Raw genomic sequence first — 16,371 nt, 5'->3', positions numbered from 1 at the left:
TCGTGAAAATTTTTCTATATCCCGAGCAGTCCACTTATTACTATTGCGGCCTATTGGGAACTAACTGAATTCACCAAGTTACTGAGATTCGGGCCACGAAATTATGAGAAATCTTGAAAAGTACACATATTACAAGAGCCTGCTAATGGGAACTAACTGAATTCACAAAGAAACAGTGTTTCAGTTCTTTAAAACGTTGCTCTATCTTGAATAGTACTCTTATTCCATGCGAATCCTATTGGGAACCTACTGAATACACCATGATACTTAGATCGGTTTGTAAAAATGTTGAAATATCGTAAAAAGCACACTCATACAAGCATGTCCCAAGGGAAACTCACTGTATTCGCCTAGAAATTTTGATTCCATTTGTGAAAATTTTTCTATCATGCCCTTTTCGTACTTAATTTCCTATCTCTTTATATTGAGGCAGGTCAGCTGGTGACCGTTTGTGGCACCCTAAGTCACAAGAGTCCCATGCTTTAGTACGATGGAAAGATCCCCTCACGGGACACTGGAAAGGACTCGACCCCATCCTCATTTGGGGACGAGGATCTGCTTGTATATATGACAAAGAGTATGCTGGCCCAAGGTGGTTGCCAGAAAGACTCATAAGAACTGTTAACCCACCAATGTCCAGAATGGAGCTATCGTCTCCTCCTGAGACTTATCCCTTTTCTGTTCCAGATGCTGCTCCGGAAAAAGTTCCTTTTGATCCTGCTACTGAGAGAGGTGATCTCCATCCCTCGTCGCCAACAGCCCAAGTACTCTAACAATAGACATATGCCTTGGAACTACACCTGGATAGTTCTTACAGAAAGACAAGATGTGGCTTGGTCAATTTCACAAATCTCTACTGCTATCTGGTGGCCTACTTCACTCCACCAGACCTCTGTAAATTAGCCCTTGGGACTGGAGCCCCTTGGGGCCTTGAACATCAGCTTGAGTTACAAGTAGCCCCAGAGGATAATATGCCCCACACTCAGAGCCATCAAACCCACAATTTGTTCATTTCAACCCACAGATCTGCCCAGCCTAGCAGCGGAAATGCAATCAGACGCACCTTGCCTCAGGCCACTGACTTTTACGTATGCCCTGGATATCACAAAGGTCGTGCATTCCACAATAAGTGTGGTGGCGAGTCAGATCACTATTGTGCCTCCTGGGGATGTGAGACCACTGGAACAACTTATTGGGAACCAACTTCTTCCTGGGATTACATCACAGTATCTAGAAATTTTTCTCCCCCCTCTAACTATCTCCATCGAAACCCCCTCTGTAAGGGCAGTGAACCATCCACCCAAGGTTGGTGTCTTCCCCTAGATATTAAATTTACCAATCACACAAAGGACAAGGATTGGGCACATGGCTTCTCATGGGGCCTCCGTCTATATCAGGTTGGGTCAGACACAGGTATCACTTTCACCATAAAACTTCTCAAAGAACCTGTCCATGCTTCCAAGCCAATACCAATTGGGCCTAATCCCATTTTAGTACCTCCACTCCAATCTCCTTCAGAACCACAGTCCCCTACCTCTGCTAGTCATGTTCCCACATTGTTAGTTTCTTCTCCCCAGAACCTTGTCCTTACCATAGTAAATCAAACCTTTCTTACGCTTAATGCTACTTCCCCCGATCTTGTGGACAATTGCTGGCTATGTTATCACTCTCAGCCACCCTTTTATGAGGGAATTGCTATTCCTGGCACGTTTTTTTCCCACCAATGATTCTAGACATTGCCGCTGGCAACCTGGAGAATTGAATGATTTGTCCCTCTCCCAGGTCTCTGGATTGGGCCTTTGTGTTACCCTTATAACTCCCCCCTTACAGTATGCCCACCTTTATAATCTCACTCTTGCCCCTGGTAAAAACAGTCAATACCTGTTGTCCCCTAATGATGCCTGGTGGGTTTGCCTCTATGGCCTTACTCCATGCCTTTCAACTGAGACCTTTTCCCCCATAAAGTCAGATTTTTGTATTCTTGTACAATTAGTTCCTCGATTAATTTATTATCGTTCAGAGGAATTTTTTCATCTCTGGGATCAGTCTTCTGACCTATCCCCCACTTTGGTCCGTCAGCGACGAGAACCTATTTCTGCCATCACCATATCAGTGCTCCTTGGCCTTGGTGCCGTGGGAGCAGGAACAGGTATCTCTTCACTCGTTCTCTCTAAATCCAGGTACCAAGAACTCAGCGCTACCATCGATGCTGATGTCCAAAGACTCCAGCAAGGGGTTGACGACCTGTCTGACTCTCTGTCTTCCCTCGCAGAAGTGGTCCTTCAGAATCGCAGAGGGCTTGATCTGCTCTTTTTACAACAAGGAGGACTCTGTGCAGCACCCAGAGAAGAGTGCTGCTTCTACGTAGACAAAACAGGCATGGTAAAAGAGAGTATGAAAAAGGTTAGAGAAGGCTTAGAAAAGAGACAGAGAAAAAGATGAAAGCTGGTATCAGAACTGGTTTTCAACCTCCCCATGGCTTACCACCTTACTGCCCTCCATTTTAGGACCACTGGTGGGATTAATTTTGCTTATTTCGTTTGGCCCTTGGGCTCTTAGTAAACTTACAGGCTTTATAAAGCGACAAATTGATGATTTAATGGCTAAACCTATACAGATTCATTATCATAGGTTGGCTATGGAGGAACAGCAAACACAAGACAAAAATATTATCCCACCTCAGGCACTTCCCACTCCCATCTCCACCCAACCTAAGAAAGGGCATTTCTGCCCCAGGAGCTAATAAGGGGAAGTGTCCCTCCCCCTCTTGGTGACAAAGGTCCTTCTACCTTTGCTAAGGGAGGCGAGATGAGACACTACAAGGGGATGCCTTTGTACAAAGCTCCTGGGCCCCCTGAGAGACAAGCCTGGCTCTTTTGATGCTCTTTATAAGATTTCTAATTAATACTTTGCCTGTGGTTACCGGGACCCGTGATTTTTCAACACGCTCATGGCCTGTAAGCAACAACCCGAAACCACTCAAGCTAGGCATATGCAGGTCCATTGTCATCACCATGAGATGAATGATCGAGGTGTGTGCCTTGCTATCAACCACCTCCCCCTGTGAGCTGAACTGGACAGTCAATGACGGGTAAGAGAGCAACATTCTCTGACCATTTGAGGCCTAAGACAGGAGGGCCGCCATAAACTGCTGCCTTATCCAATGACGGGCCTAGAGACATAAGAATGGTTTGCTCCAACCTAAGACAGGCGCTGTTCCTGAGGGGCTCTCTCATGGCTTAAAATCCTGCCCGGGACCACCCTGCCTGCTTGTGCCTTCCCTTGCCTGAGCTAAGTGTTGTTTGCCTCATGGGCCTCTGTATCCAGACAACATATGTGAGAGTTAACACCAGCCCAAAATACCAGAAGTCAGGCCTCTATCCCTACCTTAGCAAAAAGAAAGAAAAAAGAAAATTTGTTACCATCATGGTCCTTCTAAGTAAAGAAAAAGGGGGAGATGTTGGGAGCAGCCTCGAGATGGAGAAAGCAGCCTTGAAGTTAAAAAACAATTGTGTTCTAGCCTTATGCTAGAATAATAAACAATATTCTTCAGGTTAAAAAGCAATTATATTTTAGCCTTATGATAGAACAAAAAGCAATAGCCTTAGGTTAGGTCAAAGCAGCACCTGCAGCTCTACATAAATTCAATAGTTAGCATAAATCTAGGTGTCAGATCACTGAGTACCGGTGGTCAGGAACTGATGGTCAGGTCACTAAGCAACCCACCCTGCTGTTCCCCCGCTTGGCCGATTTACCCAGCCAATATCCTGGTTATCAAGACAGGCCCATTCTTTATGGTTACCCAACCCCATTTTGCTTCTACCAGTATATCTTCAGCCTGAGAAAAATTAAAAATTGTCAGCTTGATCAGACTTCTTGACTTGCTGTCCGTTCTTTGCGTCTCTTGTCCCCCATTCTCTCCTAGGTGGACCCCAGACCCTGGTAGACTGCCCTGCGGGTCGGGGCATATATGTACCACATTTTCTGTATCCATTCCTCTGTTGAAGGACATCTGGGTTCTTTCCAGCTTCTGATTATTGTTAATAAGGCTGCTATGATCACACTGAAACATGTGTCTTTGTTATATGTTGGAACATCTTTTGGGTATATGCCCAGGAGAGGTATAACCGGGTCCTCAGGTAGTAATATGTCTAATTTTCTGAGGAACTTCCAGACTGATTTCCTGAGTGAGTGTACAATTTGCATCCGACCAACAATGGCAGAGTGTTCCTCTTTCTCTATTTCCTTGCCATCAACTCTTGTCACCTATATTTTTGATCGTAGCCATTATGACTGGTGTCAGGTGGAATCTCAGGTTGTTTTCATTTGCAGTTTGCTGATGACTAAGGATGTTGAACATTTCTTTAGGTAGTTATCAGCCATTTGATATTACTCACCTGAGAATTCTTTGTTCAGCTATGTACCCCATTTTTAAATAGGGTTATTTGATTCTCTGGAATCTAACTATTCGATATATGTATATCGAATAGTTAGAATAGATATATTTATATCCCTCTATCAGATGTAGGATTGGTAAAGATCTTTCCCCAATCTGTTGGTTGCCATTTTTTCAAATGACAGTGTTGTTTGCCTTATAGAAGCTTTGCAATTATATGAGGTCCCATTTGTTGAATCTTGGTCTCAGAGCATAAGCCATTGGTGTTTTGTTCAGGAAATTTTCTCCAGTGCCCATATGTTCAAGGTTCTTTACCACTTTTTCTTCTATTACTTTGAGTGTATCTGGTTTTATGTGGAGGTCGATTATCTACCTGGATTTACGCTTTGTACATGTGTATCAGAACGGATCGATTTGCATTCTTCTACATGCTGACCTCCAAGTGTACCAGCACCATTTGTTGAAAATGCTATCTTTCTGCCATCGGATGGTTTTAGCTCCTTTGTCAAAGACCAAGTGACTATAGGTGTGTGGGTTTACTTCTGGGTCTTCAATTCTATTCCATTGATCTATCTGTCTGTCTCTGTACCAATCCCATACAGTTTTTATGACTATTCCTCTGTAATACTGCTTGAAGTCAGGGAAGGTGATTCTCGCAGAAGTTCTTTTGTTGTTCAGTATAGTTTTCGCTATCCTGGGTTTTACAAATTGCTCTTTTTTGTCTCTATAGAGAATTGAGTAGGAATATTGATGGAGATTGCATTGAATCTATAGATTGCTTTTGGCAAAATGGCCATTTTTACAATATTAATCTTGCCAATCCATGAGTAGGACAAGTGGATATTAGTCATAAATACAAAAGAACCATACTATAATCAAAAGACCCAAATAAGCCGAAGGAAGGAAGGCTGAATCTTCCTCAGAAGGGGAAACAAAATAGATATAAGTGGTGGATGGAGGGAGGGATGGGAGTTGTAGGGGTGATAGGGAAAGGAGCAGGATGCAGGATAATCCAATGTGGGGAGAGCAGGGCAGACAGAATGGAAATAAGCAGTGAGTTGGGAGCAACTGCTAGGACAAGTCAGCGACCTATGATAAAAGGAGGCCCTTGGGGGCCTACAGAGGGCACACTAATTAATACTTTTAATAGTAGGTAATGTGGACATAGCAGTGGCGTTTGGATGTAACTAGGAATGACTCCCAGTGGAGGAATAAAGATAGCAACCCCCTACAAAACATTTGACCTAAAAGGTGTCTTGCCTACAAGATATGCAGGGACAAAGAGCAGTTTCTGAGGGAATGGACAACCAATGACTGCCCCAAACTGAGTCCCATCCCATGGGCAAAAAACAAGAAGCAATCCTTGACAGTATTATTGATACTGTATTATGCTTTCAGACAGGAGACTAGAAAACCTGTCTTCTGAGGGCCTCTAGTCAGTTGCCAGTGGAAAGTGATGCAGAGAATCACAGACAAACAGATGGAGCTCAAGAAGTCTGGCAGAAGAACTGAGGGAAGGATTGAGGGACACAGGAGGACTGGGATTCAACAATAAGACCAACAGAATCAAGTAACCTGGACCCTTGAGAACTACTGGAGAATTAATTACCAAACATAAGAAACAGATATGCAGCTTGCTCTTCATGTGGGTATCCCAAGAACTGTGGCTGGTGCTGTCTCTGAAACTGTTGCATTCCTACCTGCAGATCCCATTCCCCAACTGTGTAATGGAGGTTCTGTTGTTAAAGTCTTGTACCCTAATTTGTTCTTGGTTTTTCAATAAAGAAGGCTGGGAGTCAATTGCAGGGCAGAATGTACAGACAGGACTTCCCGGTCTCAGGGAGAAAGGAGAGGCAGGCAAGGAGAGAGGGCTGTTCTGTCATGCTTCGGATGAAGAAGGGAGCAGTCACTGAAGGCCTTCATGGGAGAGGAAGAGAGCTATGGCCTGTGGGCTCTACGGTAGGTGGGTGGCCAAGGGTGTTTGATGGGACCTGGGTTTGACTAGCCAGTGAGTTAAGGGAAAGTGAGAAACAGGTAATTTGGTTAAGGAAGGCTTGTTTAGGCAGTCTCCTATCTGGGCTCAGGAATTCTACCACATATGTCAAGCTGTGAATTGACAAGCTGTATATGTGTCTTTTATCAAAGGATTCAAGGGACTCTGTAGTGAGCTGGTCACAGAAATTCACCTCCAGGATCTAAGGCTGAGAAGAACATAAGGGAAACCGGGAGAGGCCAGAGCATGGTCTGAACCCAAGCAAAGGTGGGAGTGATTTTATAACTGCACTCAACACAATTGTACTACCTTATCTGACTTCACAGGGAGATATGAACCTACTACTGCAGTAGCTTGATGTGCCACAGAGAAATGGGTTGGAATGAAGTGTGTGAGAAGAGGAGGGGGAATTCTGGGGAAGATCTTTGTGAGGAAGAACTGGGAGGAGAGAGGGACTGATATTGGGATGTAAAGTGAATAAATACATAAATTAAAAATATTAAAACATCTGATAAGACATTGATAACTTAAAAATTAATGTTGAAAATGTCTTTAATATAAATGAATGAAAAAGTTCTTTGGTTGTAAGTGTGGACTTGGAACTAAGGTGTAATGTAAAGGAGAGGTAGAAACCAAGAAGGTGTGGATACAGGCATCCAGCACAGTAAAGATGAAGGTTTGAGAAGAAGGGCATCTTTGTGAAGAACAGGGATCCCACTGTCCATATTTTCATGTGTTTCAAGAGTGAGAGTCTTCAAGACTTTTAAATCTTCGTTTTCTTTCATGCTATTTCACATTTATACGTTCCAACACAGATTTAAGTTTTAGAAAACCATGAGGTGACCATGGCTGTGATTCAGCTGGTACAGTGATTGCCTAGCACTAGGTGTGTGAGAAGCATCATAGACCCCAACAGCACATACAATAAGGTGGTAATTAATGCCTATAATCTCATAACTTCACATGTGAAGTCAGGATATCATATATTCAAGGTCATCCTCAACTACATAGCAAGAATGAGACCAGCCTGAGATATATGGTATTTTCTTTAGAATAAAATGTCATATGATTATTTATGTTATCATTATCAATAATATAAAAGTAGAATTAAACTTGGTGCATAGTGACAAAAGCCTGTTGTGGCATCTGTAACCAACAGGGTTACTGAAGAGACAACATGATGATGCTCAGTTCAGCAAAGAATTTTAAAAATATAAAATTAAAGGGGATGTGTCTGTGCATAAAGATGATCTTTCATTGTTTCTTGGTCTGTAAAAAATTACTATAAAAATTTAATTAATAAAATATGTAATAGAAGTGAAATAACATAGTCACAGCACATGTTAAATGGGTTTCACTAAGGTACACTAAGGCTGCCCTAGGAGATATTCCAAGCAAACGTCTCACTCTTTGATTGTTAATGTAACAGAAAATTTCATTAGTGTAACAGAATATTGTGACTGTTTTATAACTATGAAGAATTTAGCAAAATTATTCATAGGCATGACTGTAATCAACACTTCTGTTTATGTAGAGCCTAATCCATCATACACATGTTATGATATAATTCCAGAGATTTTATAAACAACCTCATAAAGGTATCCCAAAATAACATGTCATCGTGTGTGTGTGTGTGTGTGTGAGTGTACATGTATCTGTGTGAATTTACAATACAAATATGTATCTATTGAAATTATTGAAAAACAGGAAAATTGAAGTCAGTTCTAGAGATCATTTTGAATGATAGCTGAGACTTTAGGTTTAGTTCTTGCTACTGCATGCACAAGTACTCACAACCCCCTTACATACGAAGATCACATATATTTGCCTACAAGTCCTACAAGTCCATGTTAGGCCTACCTGTACAACCACTGCTTAACATTCAGCATTTTATCTAAGACTGAGACACTTGGTGAACAAGATGAGGAAAATCAAGGTCAAATTTGCAAAAGTGTCTTTCAGGACACCTTAGCAACAATTCATCTGACTTCACCTTGGCCAGTGTTGGAAATTATTTTCAAACCATTTTACCTTCCTACTGCCAGGAAGCCACCATCAGATTATTCCTTGATCTTAATATAGTCACTACTTGGGGCTTGTCACCTTCATGGCAGCCTATGTTTCAATCAAGTGTTTCGTAATGTTTGTATATCATTAGTCAAATTTGTTCATACAGGGACCATCCAAGTGATCAGACATTCATTTTATCTTCAGCCTTGATTTGATTTTTAATTAAATAACAATTCATTCAGTATCTCATTTAGAGGGTTCTGCTGTGATTCATACACATACATCCCTCCAAGTGTCTACGCATACTGGGGAAATAAATGGTGCTTACAAACTTTGGGACTGGGAGAAAGGAATTATTTTCATACAGATGTGATAGGAGTAAAACCATTAATTACATGGGTAAAATAGAATCCAATGAACTTCTTTTGGTTAAAATGGTGACAATGCCACACATCAACATCACATCAAAGTCAGGAGTTTGAAGTCACATCATTCTGCAAAAATCTGCTTGAACACAAGTGCTGTGCCTACCAACTCCTTTAAATACCAATTAGAAGAATAAATGCATATTTGATCAACCATGTTGGCACTTTCCCATATGCTAATTGCATTAAGGTCTTGAGCTTAAGTCATGCCTGCTACTGGACACTTGCGTTCTAGGCACAAGGCTTCATTGGAAATAGAGGGTATATATTCTTGTTGTTCACAGCAGCACCTTTTTTACTCTTAGAGAAAGGAGGAACTGAAGTAAAGCTATAAGGGAAGGCGTGTCCCACACATTGTCTGCATCATACAAGTGATACTATTAACAGCCAAATAAAATTATAAATAGAAAAATGAAAGTAGTTAGATCATGTGTCTCACACACACAGAGACCTAAACTTTAACCATTAAAATTGGGAAATATAACTATAACTGAGTGTTTAAGAAGCAACTCATGTTATCATTGATTTTATAGATAAAAATCCTGATATTAATCAGGAAAATTTCTTTCAGCTACACATAAGAAGCAATATACAAGACTGGCTTCCATTTATGGCTCTAGTTCCTTTGCTCCTAGAAGGCAAGTGGCTTTTCTACTCCCTTGTTTCTACTCTCAAGGATCTTTCTCTTTCCCTCTATTAACTGAGATAGTGATTGCTTTTTCCATGGCCATATATGTCAACTGATTTTTCTTCCAGAAGATGTAAAATACTCATTTGCTCATAGGTCTTTATAAATTCCTGAGGTTAAATAACACTGGTGTTTACTATTTGGATTAAATTGATGGGATCTAGTATTACCGACAAGACCTGTCTGTGGGCATATATGTGTTGCATTTTTCTGTATTAGATTACATCGTGTGAGGTACAAGGACACACCTCAAGTATTGATCAAACTACTCCACTGCTTAAGGTTCTGGGTGGGGAGGACAAGCTTTGCAGCAGCATCCAGCATCCATCTCACTTTGTTTCTTTACCGTGGATGCTATGTGAGCACTTGCCTTACTTCTGTAACTATGCCTTAACCACCATGATGGACTGTGCCTTCAGACCTTGAACAGAAATAAACTCTCCCTGCCTTGAGATACTTTCTATCAGGTATTTGATTAGAGCAATAAGAAAACTAGCTTACATGGAATTCAAAGACATGTAAGGGTTCTCTTTATGGTTATAGGGATACCTGAAAAATTAAAATCTTACCTTTGCATTATTATGATCCTCGGTGTACCTTTTTGAAAGGATGGTCTGTTGTGCTCCATGTAGAGCTTCAGTTTGATCCCCAACTCTAACTTTGGGACTGACCACCTGCTACCTGTAGAGGAAAAAAAACCATAACTCATTGAGTCATGATATTTTCCAAGTGAATTACTGTATCTCTTCTAGACCAACAGTCATATTTCTATGTTCCAATGAAAATATGCCTTTGTAATAAAGTTGACAGCTTCTGACACAGAAAACTTATCTGTCTGTTCTTCCTCCCACCTTACTTTTGTCAGTTGTCACTGTTTCCAGACAATCTGTTTGTTCTCCTGAATAGACTTTTCTATGAAAACAGACAATAGAATCCAGACTATTCAGATAGTTAATCTGGAAGAGATACAGTATAGAAGTGACCAATCACTACAAAGTAGATAAACAGAAACTGCAATACAAGTAATTTTATTGTCCTGCCCTCTATTCTATTTTGATCCCAGAAGCAGCTGTGACTAAGTCATTTGAATTTTATAAACATCAAATGATATTCCAAGTTGAAGGAATGTTTGAAAGGTAATCTTTACTAATCTTCCCTATTTTCTACATTACCTAATCTGTGTGACTTGGAGTTGGAGAAATAATGGAGTGAGTCCTTTCTGCCTCTCCAGACATTGGCTTTATGCTAAAGCTGTGTTCTCTGTGTGCCACAGCTCAGCTCTTCCTGACTATAAGTCTGACTCCAACATTTTGTTTCCTCTGATGGATATTTGACAAGGTCATTTACATTGACATTTGGAATATTGTCCTTCACATGGCCTGTATTCAAAGTAAATTACATTATTAATTATTTGAAATGAGAGTCACTTTTGAATTTCCTCTTGGAAATTATAATTTAATTACATTTCTCTCTTCCCCAGCACCTTCCAAATTCTCCAACATACCCTATTCCCTCTCCTTAACTTTCAAATTGTGTCATGCTTGATTAGAGGAAAGACAGAGTCTTGTCAACCTTTCTAGATCCCTCCTTACAGGACACTCAATCCCTTGTTTATTTCAGTATAATTTCTTCCCTTTGTTTGAAAACTCACCTGTACATAGGTGACTCTTTTCTTAGACCACTTTTTTAAAAGTGATTTTTTCTTTTTGTAGTTTTATACACATGATACAAACTTTGCCCTTCTGGTTATTCAACAATTTGGAATTTTACATTTGTCAAGTGGTGCTAAGAAAATTCAATACTTTGTACAAACCACTCTTCACTTCTAGAATATTTTCCTCATTCCAAGCATCTCCTAACTAACTACAGTATCCCAATCTCTTCTGCTCTAGTTTCCACCCTTTCTTCTCTGATTTCTCTCTCTATACTTTACATTCTCATGAGACAACATGTAACGGAATGAAATCTCATTGTCCTTTTGTAGCAGGCTACATCCATTTACCTGTCTGTGATTTCTTCCGCTTCATTCTCCTTTTGTTGTTTATTTTCTGAATTGGGTTCTCTTTTATGTAGCCCAGATTGTTATATTGGTGTTGTTCTTCATCTACTTGAGTCAGGATCTCATTATGTAACTGGCTTACTGGCAGTTTTTCAAGCTTTTTTTCAAGCTTGTTCCTTTTGGACAAAGAATTCAAGATTTTAGAACATAAACCATGAAGGTAGAAGGAAAACTAATATAACTGCCAGATTTCTTCAGTGATAGGTCCTCAGGATGGGAATCCTCAAAATGAAAATTAGTTTGGGTATTTTATAGACTCTCTACTTTTCCCTGTAAGTCCTGTTTAAATGGGTATCTTTTTGTCTTCTGGGAACAAGAAATTACTATCTTGATAAGTTCACATTTACATTTCTTATTCACCTATGTTCCTATGATTGTACTTAAATTATGTAGCAAAAATAGTCCATTTTCCTCAGCTTCTCAAGTGCCAAGATCACAGGTATGTGGCAAGAAATCCATTCATCTGCATGGCAATGCATTTCCTAATATTGTACATAATATCTTCTATTGTGTCCTTCCTTTTGGCTTTTTTGCAATGGACAGATCAAATGCTACACACACACACACACACACACACACACACACACACACACACACACATGCAGACATGGACTATTTTCCAAAAGTTCTATCATAACTAGACTCACAGGTGAGATGGCTCCATACCTGCCCTAGGAGGAAACCCAGTGGAGGCCAGTGGACTTTGGAAATATCTACCCTCCTCTAGAGACATTTTCCTTCTGGCCTCTGACTCCTGCTGGGAGCAGACTGGTCATTTCAACTTCTCTTCCACACCCAGACACAGATATCTCCCAGGAGATCTGCCATAATCAGAATCAGAGAGGGCTGGCCCTATCCAGGGACACATGAGGCCTCCGTAACCATGAACAGCACTGTTTGCCTTCAGGAACCCTGTTCTAATATAGATCACAGAACTCCACCTGCTTACAAGAAGAAGTAGTCTCTAGTCAGAGACAACATGGCCAGTTAACACCAGAGTTACCATATGACATGAAGCAAGCATAAGAAAATATGCAACAGAAATAGATGCCACTTGGTACCTTCAGAACTCAATTCTCCCACCATGGCAAGCCCTAGATGCACAAATACACATGAAAAGCAAAATTACAGCCTAAAACCCTATTTCATGACCATTATGAAGGACCTTACAGAGAGAAGGAATAACTCCCTTAAAGGAATACCAGAGACTGTTCCCAAACCCCTTGGGAGAGAGAGCTCACCACCCGACAAGTGGGCACTCTTGAGACTGCAAAGTGGGAGAGACCACCAATACTGCCCACCACTGCCCACATCCCTGGCCCAAGAGGAAACTGTATACAGCCTCTGGGAACAGAAAGATAGGGGCAATGGAGCAGCAGATCCCCACAATCTAGGCACTGCCAAGACCTGAAGGGAACAGGTCAACAGTTCTCTGCACCCAACACCCGGGGGAGGGAGAGCTAAACCTTTAGAGGGGCAGAGACGCCTAGGAAGCCAGAAGAGACTACACTCTGCCCACATTTCTGTCTTCAGAGGAAAACACCTACTGCCACCTGGGACCCTGGCACACAGTGGCTCTGGGAAAAAGCAGCGCAGACCTTCCTGGTTGCTGCCCTCACCAAGAACTCAAAAGCAGCCACCCACAGATAGAGGGCTTATATCCAAAACATACAAAGAACTCAAGAAGTTAGACTGCAGGGAGACAACCAGCCGAGGAATGCCAAATGGCTAGAAACACCTAAAGAAATGTTCAACATCTTTACTCATAAGGGAAATGCAAATCAAAACAACCCTGAGATTTCACCTCACATCAGTGAGAATGGCTAAGATCAAAAACTCAAGTGACAGCAAATGCTGGCGAGGATGTGGAGAAAGAGGAACACTCCTCCATTGTTGGTGGGATTGCAGACTGGTACAACCATTCTGGAAATCAGTCTGGAGGTTCCTCAGAAAATTGGACATTGAGCTACCTGAGGACCCAGCTATACCTCTCTTAGGCATATACCCAAAAGATGCCCCAACATATAACAAAGACACGTGCTCCACTATGTTCATAGCAGCCTTATTTATAATAGCCAGAAGCTGAAAAGAACCCTGATGCCCCTCAACAGAGGAATGGATACAGAAAATATGGTACATCTAAACAATGGAATATTACTCAGCTATCCAAAACAATGACTTTATGAAATTCATAGGCAAATGGTTGGAACTGGAAAATATCATCCTGAGTGAGGTAACCCAATCACAGAAAAACACACATGGTATGCACTCATTGATAAGTGGCTATTAGCCCAAATGCTTGAATTACCCCAGATGCACAGAACACATGAAACTCAAGATGGGTGATCAAAATGCGAATGTTTCACTCCTTCTTTAAAAGGGGAACAAGAATACCCTTGGCAGGGAATAGGGAGGCAAAGAGTAAAACAGAGGCAGAAGGAACACCCATTCAGACTCTGCCCCACATATGGCCCACACATATACATCCACCCAGTTAGAAAAGATGGATGAAGCAAAGAAATGCAGGCCAACAGAAACCGGATGTAGATCTCTCCTGAGAGACACAGCCAGAATACAGCAAATACATAGGCGAATGCCAGCAGCAAACCACTGAACTGAGAATAGGACCCCCGTTGAAGGAATCAGAGAAAGGACTGGAAGAGCTTGAAGGTGCTCGAGACCCTGTATGAACAATAATTCCAACGAACCAGAGCTTCCAGGGAGTAAGCCACTACCCAAAGACTATACATGGACTGACCCTGGGCTCCAACCTCATAAGTAGCAATGAATAGCGTAGTAAGAGCACCAGTGGAAGGGGAAGCCCTTGGTGCAGCTAAGACTGAACCCCCAGTGAACATGATTGTTGGGGAAAGGGCGGTAATGGGGCAAGGATGGGGAGGGGAACACCCATATAGAAGGGGTGGGGGAGGAATTATGGGGATGTTGGCCTGGAAACCAGGAAAGGGAATAACAATCGAAATGTAAATAAGAAATACTCAAGTTAATAAAGAAAGAAAGAAAAAAAAGCAGCCCCCCAGGAGCAACTCGAGCTGCGGGACCACAGGTAATACCAACTTTTCTGCTTCAAGCGACCTGCCTGGTGGACTCAGGACACACACCCACATGAACACCTGAAGACCAGTAGACAGGAAAGACTACACGCCTGAAAGCAGAACATTCTGTTCCCATAACTGGCTGAAAGAAAATAGGAAAACAGGTCTACAGCACTCCTGACACACAGGCCTATAGGATGGTCTAGCCACTGTCAGAAATAGCAGAACAAGGTAACACCAGAGATAACCTGATGGCAAGAGGCTAGAGCAGGAACCCAAACAACAGACACCAAGACTACATATATGGCATCATTGGAGCCCAATTCTCCCACCAAAGCAAACACTGAATATCCAACCACACCGGAAAACCAAGATCTAGATTTAAAATCACATTCGACCACGATGATGGAAGACTTCAAGAAAGACATGAAGAACTCCCTTAGAGAAATGCAGGAAAACATAAATAAACGAGTAGAAGACTGTACAGAGGAATCACAGAAATCCCTGAAAGAATTCCTGGAAAACACAATCAAACAAGTGAAGGAATTAAAATGGAAATAGAAGCAATAAAGAAAGCACAAAGGGAAATAACCCTGGATATAGAAAACCAAAGGAAGAGACAAGGAGCCGCAGATACAAGCATCACCAACAGATTACAAGAGATAGAAGAGAGAATCTCAGGAGCAGATATTTCATAGAAATCATCATCACAGCGGTCAAAGATAATGTAAAATGGAAAAAGTTACTGGTCCAAAACATACAGGAAATCCAGGACTCAATGAGAAGATCAAACCTAAGGATAATGGGTATAGAAGAGAGTGAAGACTCCCAGCTCAAAGGACCAGTAAATATCTTCAACAAAATCATAGAAGAAAACTTCCCTAACCTAAAGAAAGAGATGCCCATAAGCATACAAGAAGCCTACGAAACTCCAAATAGATTGGACCAGAAAAGAAGCTACTCCCATCACATAATAGTTAAAACATCAAATGCATAAAATAAAGAAAGAATATTAAAAGCAGTAAGGGACAAATGTCAAGTAACATCTAAAGGCACCTATTAGAATCACACCAGACTTCTCACCAGAGACTATGAAAGCCAGAAGATCCTGGACAGATGTCATACAGACTCTGAGAGAACACAAATGCCAGCCCAGGTTACTGTATCCAGCAAAACTCTCAATTAACATAGATGGAGAAACCAAGATATTCCATGACAAAACCAAATTTACACAATATCTTTCTACAAATCCAGCGCTAGAAAGGATAGTAAATGGTAAAGCCCAACTTAAGGAGGCAAGCTATACCCTAGAAAAAGCAAGAAACTAATCGTCTTGGCAACAAAACAAAGAGAATGAAAGCACACAAACATAACCTCACATCCAAATATGAATATAACAGGAAGCAATAATCACTATTCCTTAATATCTCTCAACATCAATGGTCTCAACTCCCCAATAAAAAGACATAGATTAACAAACTGGATACGCAACGAGGACCCTGCATGCTGCTGCCTATAGGAAACACACCTCAGAGACAAAGACAGACACTACCTCAGAGTGAAAGGCTGGAAAACAAATTTCCAAGCAAATAGTCAGAAGAAGCAAGCTGGAGTAGCCATTCTAATATCAAATAAAATCAATTTTCAACTAAAAGTCATCAAAAAAGATAAGGAAGAACACTTCATATTCATCAAAGGAAAAATCCACCAAGATGAACTCTCAATCCTAAATATCTATGCTCCAAAT

This window comes from Rattus norvegicus, chromosome 17 (assembly GCF_036323735.1).
Source record: "Rattus norvegicus strain BN/NHsdMcwi chromosome 17, GRCr8, whole genome shotgun sequence".
Lineage (NCBI taxonomy): Eukaryota > Metazoa > Chordata > Mammalia > Rodentia > Muridae > Rattus > Rattus norvegicus.
Note: the sequence above shows the minus strand (reverse complement) of the source record.